Below are 10,456 nucleotides of genomic sequence, written 5' to 3' on the forward strand. Positions count from 1 at the left end.
TCGACCCTTACTCACGTAAGGTATTACTTGGACGACCCAGTGCACTTGCTGGTTAGTTGTACGGAGTTGTGTCCACACATAGAGCCACAATGAGGATTCAATACAATTATATATTGTTAATCTCACACAAGTACAAAGAACATGGAGATCACAATTTCATGCACCATTTCTCCTATGGCAAGTTGTGTGTTAGTGGATCACCGTTGTCAATGGTTACCATCCATCCTCTCAGTGAAAATGGTCCAGGTGCGCTGTGACCGCACGGCTAATCATCTGTCGGTTCTCACTCATGCTGGAATAGGATCCATTGATCCTTTTGCGTCTGTCACTACGCCCAACCCTTGTGAGTTTAAAGCTTGTCATAGTCATTCAATCCCTGAATCCTACTCGGAATACCACAGACAAGGTTTAGACTTTCCGGATTCTTAAGAATGCTGCCAATGGATTCTAGCTTATACCACGAAGATTCTGATTAAGGAATCCAAGAGATACTCATTCAATCGAAGGTAGAACAGAAGTGGTTGTCAGGCACGCGTTCATAGGTTGAGAATGGTGATGAGTGTCACGGATCATCACATCCATCATATTGAAGTGCGAATGAACATCTTAGATAGAAACAAGCGTGTTTGAATAGAAAACAGAAATAATTGCATTAATTAATCAGGACACAGCAGAGCTCCTCACCCCCAACAATGGAGTTTAGAGACTCATGCCGTCAAAGAGTACAAAGTTCAGATCTAAATTGTCATGAGGTACAGAATAAATCTCTAAAAGTTGTTTAAATACTCAACTAGTAACCTAGGTTTACAGAAAACGAATAAACTAAGATAGATGGTGCAGAAATCCACTTATGGGGCCCACTTGGTGTGTGCTGGGGCTGAGACTTAAGCTTCACACGTGCCTAGGCTGTTTCCAGAGTTGAACGCCAGGTTGTAACCTGTTTCTGGCGTTCAACTCCAACTTGTAACTTGTTTCTGGCGTTTAACGCCAGAATGTAACATGGAACTGGCGTTGAACGCCAGTTTATGTCATCTATCCTTGAGTAAAGTATAGACTATTATATATTTCTGGAAAGCACTGGATGTCTACTTTCCAACGCAATTGAGAGCGCACCAATTGGACTCTTGTAGCCCCAAAAAATCCATTCCGAGTGCAGGGAGGTCAGAATCCAACAGCATCATTAGTCATTTTTCAGCCTGAATCAGATTTTTGCTCAGCTCCCTCAATTTCAGCCAGAAAATACCTGAAATTACAGAAAAATACACAAACTCATAGTAAAGTCCAGAAATATGAATTTTGCCTAGAAACTAATGAAAGTATACTAAAAACTAACTAAAATATACTAAAAACTACATGAAATTAACCCCAAAAAGCGTATAAAATATCCGCTCATTAAGTCTCCTCTTACGCTTTATGCCACAAAGCTTCCTGAGTTGGCTGTCTGTTTTAAGAATACCGTACTCAAGTGGGATAGGAAGATGAATAGAGATAAGTTTTACCCACTCAAGTGAAGGAGTAGACGACAACCTAGGTGGAGAAGTCTCCAACATTCTTGACAAAGCGTACTCAACTCCCGTCCATCCTTTTTGAAGGGCTTCGACTTCCACATCATTTGCAGACTCAATTAGAGAAGAGTCTTCATACTCAAGGAGTTCGTTTGCGGATGTAGATTTATCACTGGGAGGACTTGATGCATGATTCTCATCACCAAGGGAACTTACTTCTTGATCTTTCCCATCCAAGTCTTCATAAGGAATATGCCATGGAGGTTGTGCACTGGCCTTCTTGACATCAATTTCAATCCTATTGGAGGGTTACTCTACAATTCTAGATTACCATGGAGGTTCAGCATCTCCTAAATCTTCAACCACTTCTTCCTCTGCAATTGTTATGGCTTCCTCCACTTGTTCCAATACAAAGCCATGTTTCTCATTGTCCACCGGAGTTTCTAGCGTCTCTTTCATGCTACGCTCTTCTTTTGATTCTCCACATGTATCCATGGGAGTATTTTGAGTGATCAGATGTTAGAAAGCTAATCGATTTACTACCTCGGTAAAGGCAGTCGCGAATTCTAGTACTCCCCGTTTCATCTCTCTTTGCCCTTGAAGAAGAACACCAAGAGTGTCATGCGTTAAAGGTTGAGTGGATATGAGGTCTCATAACTTGGGAGGAAAGGTTCATGATAAGAGGGTGATTCATCACTCTCCATCTTTTCCACTTGTTGCACAGCACACTTCAATTTTTTGTTCTCAATTTGAGATTCTTTAGCCATGAAAGCTTCGGGTGCCATTCGGTTTACTGCTCAGTCCAACTGACGCAGGGTTGCTTGAAATTGATCCATTGTTTTCTTGAGACGATCTCTTGACTCTTGTTCTGCTTAGATATCATAAGTAGGATCATAAGGCTCTTGGATTGATGGATATGGATGTGGTGTATATGGAGGTGGTGGTCCTTGGGAGTAACTGGGTTGGAATTAGGGTGGATCTATGTATGGCTCATATGACTCATAGGGTGGTTGATATGGTGGATATGGGTTAGAATCATGTGATGGTGTTTGGTAGTAGGGGGCTTGTGAGTGGTGGTCCAGAGTTGTGTTGAGGAGGTGGTTCATAAGCATATGGTGGGATTTGTTGGTAAGGGGGTCCACCATATTCATCATCTTGGTACGCTCCCTGGAATGGCTCTTGACTATAGTAATTTGGTGGAGGTTGGTTGTCACGAAGAGGTCCACCATAACTATTGTCTTGGCATGCATTGTGGAATGGTCGTGGTCCATGGTATCTTGGAGGGTGTTGTTGCCTAAAGGGTTGATCAGATCCTCGTGGCTCCTTCCATCTCTGATTGTTTTGACCTTGATGCATGTTCCTGTTATAATTTCCATTTCTTGCAACAGCATTGGAACCAAACTCAAAGCGATGGGGGTGAGAACTCATAATAGCTAAATTAAAAACGAAAATAAAAACAAGCAAAATAAAATATTTACAGTAACCAATAATAAGGCACACGTTTGCAATTCCCCGGCAACGGCACCATTTTGATGATCTTGGTTCTTGCTAGTATAGAATTATATAAAAAAATGTTATCGCATTGTAAGTATAGTTTCTAAACCAACAGAGAATCCTTTCGTACAAAAGTTTGGTTGTCACAAGTAACAAAACCCAATAAAATTGATAACCGAAGTATTGAAACCTCGGGTCGTCTTCTCAAGGAATTGCAAGGAGGTATGATTTATTATTGGTTATGTAAAAAGATATATTTTTTGGTTTTTGAAATAGGGAACAAGTAATTTAAATAACAAGAAAAATAAATTAATAATTAATAAAATCTCTTGGCAAGGTATGAGAAATTGAAGTCCTATCCTAGTTATCCTTATCAGGTGTGATGAGAATTGGATTCTGCTCCCACTTTAATTAACCCTTGCTAAACAAAGGAGAGTCAAGTGGACTAATTAATTTGATCATCAAGTCCTAGTCAACTCCTATGGAAAGACTAGAGTTATTGGAGTATAAATTAACCAGCAAAGAATTCCAATTTCAATCAACAGCTGAGTTTGATAACTCAAGTGTTATTAATTACTTAACCAAAGCCAAAAGGAGAAAATATCTTAAATTAAATTAAAAGCATTCATAAATAAATTAAAGCAAAATCAAATATGAAATACCTCAATTTATATTAATTAAGAAAATCCTAACATGAATGGTTCATAAGCCAAATTGAAAAGATAAATGACAATTAAAGTAATAGAATCAATAAAGGTAGAAAATAAATTAAAGGAATATTGAACCTGTGATGAAGAGAAGTAGCCTAAACATAATAGAAATTCTAATCCTAAATCCTAAGAGAGAGGAGAGAACCTCTCTCTCTAAAAACTACATTTAAAACCTAAAATTGTGAATTGAAAGCGTGTTGAGTCTCTGCATGTATCCTGACTTTAATCTGTGTTTCTGGGCCGAAAACTGGGTTAAAACGTGGCCCGAAATCGCCCCCAGCGTATTCTGTAATTTCTACAGATCGCGCAAGTCACGCGTACGCGTCACTGGCCGAATTCCCTTTCCACGCGTGCGCGTCAGGCGCGCGCTCGCGTCGTTGTGCTGATCTGCTTCCACGCGTACACGTCAAGCATGCGTACGCGTCGCTGTGATTTTCTCCGTTTTGCACGCACGCGTGAGCCATGCGTGCGCGTCACTTCTCGTTGGTTGTCTCCTTTATTTCTTGTGCTCTTTCCATTTTTGCAAGCTTCCTCTCCATTCTCTAAGTCATTCCAGCCTTATAAAGCCTGAAACACTTAACGCATAGATCACGGCATCGAATGGTAATAAAGAAAAAATTAAAATACACAATTTAAAGCTTTAGGAAGCAAGTTTTCAATCATAGAATAAATCCAGGAAGGAATTGTAAAACCATGCAAATCATATGAATAAGTGGGTGAAAAGCTGATAAAAACCACTCAAATTAGCACAAGATAAACCATAAAATAGTGGTTTATCAGTATTCCATTCCCATCCTTCTATTTCTAAGGACTTCCACCTCTTCACAAGTTTTCTCAAATGTAATCCTTTGTTCAACAATTTTATCTAAACCTTTTCTCTTACTCAAATCATAATAGGGAGAGTGAGAAAAATTTACCTCCTCAATGCTTTCAAATCCAACGGGAGAGGGTTCTTCATGCTCAAAGGATTCTTCACCACTAAGACTTGATGCTTGATCTTTATCGCCAAGGGAACTCAATTCTTGCTCTATCCCATCCTATTCTTCATATGGAATATGCTTCGGAAGGTGTGCACTTTCCTCCTTAGCATCAAATTCAATCTTCTTGGAGGGGTTCTCTTCAACTCTATGTTCCCATGGAGGCTCCGCATCTCCTAAGTCTTCAACCACTTCTTCCTTGTCTTCAACAATTGTAGCTTCCTCCAGTTGTTCTAATACAAAGCAACTTCCCTCATTCTCCACCAATATCTCCTTCATGTTGTGCTCTTCATTTGATTCTCCACATGTAGCCATGGGAGTTCCTTGAGTGTTCAAGTATTGGGATGCTAACCGGTTTACCACCTCGTCCAAGGCGGCCGTGAATTGTTACACATCCTTTTTCATTTCCTCTTGTCCTTGAACAAGAACATCAAGTATTTCATCTATTGGAGGTTGGGGTGGATGAAAGGGTTCATGATCTTGGGAGAAGTATTTATAGTAGGAAGGTGGTTCTTCTTGGTAGAGTTGTGGTGGTTCAATATTTTCCATTCTTTCCACTTGTTGCACAACACACTCCATGGTTGCTTGAAATTGATCCAATGCTTCCTTGAGAAGATTCCTTGACTCTTGTTCCTCTTGGATATCATGAGTAGGGTCATATGGCTCTTGGATTGAAGGACATGAGTATTCGTCCATAGGAGGTTGTGGTGGAAAGTAGTATTCATCTTGTGGTTGAAAATTTGCATACATTAGAGGTGGTTCATCTTGGTAGTAGTATGGAGGGGGTGGCTCTATGTGTGGTTCATATGGCTCATATGGTTGTTGGTAGGGTGGATATGAATTAGGGTCATATGAGGGTGGTTAGTAAGAAGGGACTTGTGAGTATGGTTGAGGGTTATGTTGAGGGTATGGCTCATAGGCATATGGTGGTGGTTCTTGAAAGTCACAAGGATATTCACCATAGCCATTGGATTGATGTGCATCATAGAATGACTCTTCTTCATAGTGCATTGGTGGAGGTTGTTGCCATGAGGATTGATCATATGCATATGGCTCCTCCCACCTTTGATTATCCCATCCTTGATACACATCCTCATTGTAGCTCCCATTTCCTACAACATAGTTAGGACCAAACTCATAGCCAAAGTGAGAATTCATGATAGCAAAGACAAAAACGAAAAGCACCAAAAACAAGGACTAGCTACTAAATCAAACAAGCAAACTATTCACAATATTCACATATATACAATAACTAATAACATAACACCATTGCAATTCCCCGGCAACGGCGCCATTTTGATGAGAGGACTTTTGTGTGGTTTAGAATTCACAATAAATTCTCGTTGCAAAATAGTTTCTAAACCAACATTAATCCTTTCATACAAAAATTTGTTTGTCACAAGTACAAACCCCTAAAATCTATAAACCGAAGTATTTAAACCTCGGGTCGTTCTCCCTAGGAATTGCAACAAAGTGTCTTGTTATTGGTTATGAGGTATGTTTTGGGGTTTTTGAGATATTAGACATGAAATGTAAATGGCAATGAAAATAAACTAACAACTAAAAAGGTCTTGGCAAAGGTTGGTGGTCAAGGATCTCTATCCCTATCACTAACCACAACATGAGAATTGGCAAGGATCAATCCCACTAAGTCATTCCCTAACTAATAGTAGAGGAAAGTCAAGTGAGCTACATCAATCCAAGTCCATAAGTCCTAGTTCCCCACCAAATCTATTAGTGAGATCTAGCATTAATGGCTCCCAATCGTCAATCACTTGGACATTAGTAACTCAAGAGTTCCTAAGTTACCTTCCCAAGCCAAGAGCATAAAATTCTACTCTAAAATCCAACTAAGCATTTCATCAAACACCTAGAAGGCATAAAAGGAAAGTAAAATGAACTAAGCAATTCAATCAATAAAAGAACATGAATCATAAATTGCATTGAAATGAAAATAGAAGAACAAAAGTCCATCCATATAAAAGTAGAGAATTACAAGAATTAAATGCAAAAATAAAAAGAGGAAAGGTAGAAGAAGAAGAATTACACAAGGAAAAGTAAATCAAAGCATGAAATTAAACTAGATCTAAGAGTTCCTAATCTAGATCTAACCTAATCCTAATCCTAGAGAGAACTGAGAGCTTCTCTCTCTAAAACTAACTTTTCCTCCAAAAATTAAACTAAACTAAACTAATGTGAAAAAGTATATTGATTCCTCTTCATTCCTTAGGTTAAATAGCATCAGAAGTGAGTTGGATTTGGGCCTGGGAAGTCCAGAATTTGCCCTCAGCGGATTCACTTTAAGTGGGTCACGTGCGGACATCGGCGCGTACGCGTACAGTGCGCGTGCACGTCGATTGGCAAATTTCCGTCCATGCGTACGCGTCACGTGCGCGTACGCGTCGCCATGCGACCTCATCATTTCACGCGTGCGCGTCTGCTGCGCGTGCGCGTCGTTGAGCTTATCCCAAATCCTTGTTTTTCCATGATTTCTCCACTTTGCATGCTTTTCTCTCCATTCTTTTGATCCATTCCTAGCCCTTTTCAACCTGAAATCACTTAACAAACAAATCAAGGCATTTAGTGGGATCAAAGGTGAATTAAATTTAGCTAATTAAGGACCTAAAAAGCATGTTTTCACACTTGAGCGCAAATTAGGAGACAATCATGAAACCATGCTATTTCATTGAATAAATGTGAGTAAAAGGTGATAAAATTTCCCTAAAATCAATACAAGATAAACCCTACATATGGGGTTTATCAGCCGGTATGAGTAAATATTGGTACTCTTTAGTGAACTTAGCTTTGCTAATAATATTTTATTATATATCTTCTATTCTTATAATCATTATGTTACTAATGTCATTTATACAGGTAACTTATATTTTAACATACATATATATATGATTAGTGTATGCGAGAGGAAAAAAGGAAAGAAAATGGCGAGGGAGAAGAGCGTGACCGAGAGAGAATGTAAACCCCCCATCAAATTTTTGGTTGTGATTTCTTACGATCCGTAATTCCAATCAAAAATCTAATCGGGTAAAAGTATTCGTATCCTTCTCCACTACACTTTAGTATCATTTTTGATCGGTGGAAGTTAACGGTGACGTAGCTCCTCTACCCCTTAAGTTCGGCCAACTGGAGTTTTAGGAGGCATAAACGATTCTAGAAATTTTCTTCTTCGATAGCTCGGTCAGAAAGCTTCTCCGGAGCTTCGAATATTTTGATTCTGTACGAAGGTATAGTTTTGGTTTCTCATAGTTAATGTTTAATGTCACGTGAAAACTTAGGGTAGAAGACCTTAAGATAGGAATGAACTGAACGTATAATTGATGGATTATGTATATGGAATAAAATGTGGGGTTGGTTTAGCTGTTGTTAATAATTTGATGTTGAAGTTGGTTGGTTTAGAAAAAGATTTAATATTGGTATTTGTTTGATTTTGAAATAATTTGTTACTGGAAATGATTTGAATGACTGAGAGGTGTTTGGTTTGATAGTTGGGACCCTTGATGGGTGGTAGAAATTTGAGTTTTAGAGGAGATACTGCCAAAAAATGGTTAACTACCAGGACATGTCGGGTTGGCTGTATAACCGACAGATGAGACTCATCAGCCATAGGACAGGCATACATCATACGCATTTGTTTTCTTTGTTTGAGTGTGCATTATTTTAGTTTGCTTAGCTGTTTAATTTTGCTTAACTGCTACTTGTTCTACCTGTTGTAAATGCTTCTCTATCTGTGTTTTTCTTGCTTGAATTGTATGTGTATATTTTCTGAGAAACCCCTCTTGGCAGAGGTGTGGAGGGGGTCGTTCCACCAGTGATTCGGAGGATTGGAGGAGACAGAACGTGAAGTATTAGTTAAAGTTAGCTTCAGAACTAGAATACCTTAGACCACTTACCTAATTTTTGGTTTAGTTGAATTCTTAAGCTGAAATCTGAGTGTCAAAGTTCTAGGGATGCCTCTGGCTCTCCCGGGACCTTTTATATTAACTATGCGGGCACCTTTACCATGCTGAGAACCTCTGGTTCTCACCCCATACTATGTTGTTGTTTTTAGATGCAGGTCGAGAAGCACCTCGTTGAGCGTCTGGAGACCTTCCTTACAAGCGAAGAACTATCTTTTGGACTGTCATATTTTGTTTTATGCTATGTATATATGTTTATAGAATCTCTGCATGTACATATTTGTGTTTTGTCCCTCCTAGAGGTTAACTTGGAGATACAGGTGTTTATTTTGTGGTTTGAGTTTTATTTTGAGTTGTATATTTATATAATTATATACTCTGGCTGGCCTTAGCTTCGTAGGTCGAGTCTGGAGCTTGCTATCTGAGTTTTGAAACTCTGATATGTATATATGTTTTCAATTTTCTTTCGATTTTACCTGTCCGTTTTACGAATATCCATGCAAGTGTGACATGATTTTCTGTTTATCATTTTTGTTAAGCTTATCCTTCAAGACTCCTAGATATGATTTCATCCAACTATATTTAAGTACATATCCTTTTCTTTTAGAGGTTATAATACCTTGCCACCTCTGCTTTACGACTTAAGCGTAAGGCTCTGTGTGGTAGAGTGTTACATTTACCTGACACATGACCCCTTTCTTTTAAACACATATGCACTTTCTTTCTTTTCTTTCATTTTCAACGAAGCCAAGAAAGGAAGAGAGAGAGAACGTGAAATCTCGATGAAAGTCATGAACCTTCGGTATTTAATTTCTTAAGATTTGTAATTTCAGTAGAAAATTTAAACTGATTAAAGTATTTGTATTTTTTTTTCTTTTACATTGATGTCATTTTTGTTTGGAAAAAATCAATAATGGCACCACTGATCTTCCATGCATGGCTCGACCAAGTGAAAGTTTTGGAAGTGGAATAGCTGATTTTAACATTTTCTTTTTTTTATTTCTCATTCAAAAAGCTTGGTGTTTTGGTTTGGTAGTTGTCATATAAAGGTAGGGCTTGATAATTTTGTATAATTAAATATGTTTTTGTTCTGTAATTGTTTGGGTAATTGGGGCTTGAAATTGAATGATTTTGTTTGAATTTCGATGAAATATTGTTAATTTAGTGTTTTATATTTGGTTTTAATGAGACTGTGAAAACTGATATATTGTGAGTATTTTGGGGCTATTTTTAAGTTTGAAATATTGATAAATTTGATGTGGTTTAGTGGTTGAAATATTAAATTAAAAGCTGTGAAAAATTGATAATCATTTGAAATTGGACTAAAAATCAAACAGATATTTTAAAAAGATCACAAGTAAGAATTTTGATTTTTGAGGAGATGTTATGTCACCAACACTAATTTTATTTTGAGAATGAAGATATGTTTTTATAAAAGATCGAGAATAAAAATAGTAATTAAACAAGTTTTAAGGGTACTTTAGGTATTAAGTAAAAAGTCTAGAGGTATAACGAATATTTTATGAAAGTATAAGGATAGTTTTGAAAATTACAAATTATGTAAAATTATTTTAGTAATCTATAAAAGTTTTGAGATAAACATAAAAATATTTAAAAGCTTGAAGTTAGAATATAATTTCTAAAAGGTCAAGAATAATACTTTAATTAACTAACAAGTTTTCTTTAGGTATTAAGTAAAAAGTCTAGAGGTATAACGAATATTTTATGAAAGTATAAGGATAGTTTTGAAAATTACAAATTACAAATTATTATTTTAGTAATCTATAAAAGTTTTGAGATAAACATAAAAATATTTAAAAGCTTGAAGTTAGAATATAATTTCTAAAAGTTCAAAA

General features: G+C 37.3%; 1 long non-coding RNA gene across 1 annotated transcript in view; it reads left to right on the forward strand.

Moving 5' to 3' along the window:
• LOC110268879 overlaps nt 1-10,456 on the forward strand; it is a 23,691-nt gene that overhangs the window by 5,692 nt on the left and 7,543 nt on the right. Inside the window, exon 2 of the long non-coding RNA XR_002357577.1 lies at nt 1,653-1,655. This is a non-coding gene — a long non-coding RNA (uncharacterized LOC110268879). The remainder of the gene's footprint in view (nt 1-1,652; nt 1,656-10,456) is intronic.

Source organism: Arachis ipaensis, chromosome B02 (assembly GCF_000816755.2).
Source record: "Arachis ipaensis cultivar K30076 chromosome B02, Araip1.1, whole genome shotgun sequence".
NCBI lineage: Eukaryota > Viridiplantae > Streptophyta > Magnoliopsida > Fabales > Fabaceae > Arachis > Arachis ipaensis.